Genomic DNA, 427 nt, shown 5'->3' with positions numbered 1-427 from the left:
GAGCCCCTCGGGCGCGGAGGAACAAAGCTGGTGCGGGCGCTGCCCCGCACCGGGCTCCGCGCTCCGCGGAGAGGGCTTCACCTCCCAGCTCCTCTGCGGTGTCTTAAAAAAAACCGGCAGCTCTTAGTCAACAAATGGCACGTGGGAGAAGTTTGTGAGTGTTTGGTAAAGGACTCTTCAGGGCCTTTCACAAGAGCCCTCAATACACAAAGTAAATGGTGTATTTGCTCTGCTCTTTCGCGGCTGGCAGAGCCTCCCCTCTCCGTCACGTCTGGAGGAGGGGGGGACCCGCGAGGCTCGGCTAGCTCCGGGCGGTTCACAGTTTACAAAGCGCCTGTCTCCCAAATATTTATGTCTTTACCATTTGAATGTTATTTTCGCCTTATCTCTATTGTCGGATGGGAGCTAACTGTTTAAATGCAAATTG

The sequence above is a fragment of the Apteryx rowi genome, unplaced genomic scaffold (genome assembly GCF_003343035.1).
Source record: "Apteryx rowi isolate R43461 unplaced genomic scaffold, aptRow1 scaffold_73, whole genome shotgun sequence".
In the NCBI taxonomy this organism is placed as follows: Eukaryota; Metazoa; Chordata; class Aves; order Apterygiformes; family Apterygidae; genus Apteryx; species Apteryx rowi.
Note: the sequence above shows the minus strand (reverse complement) of the source record.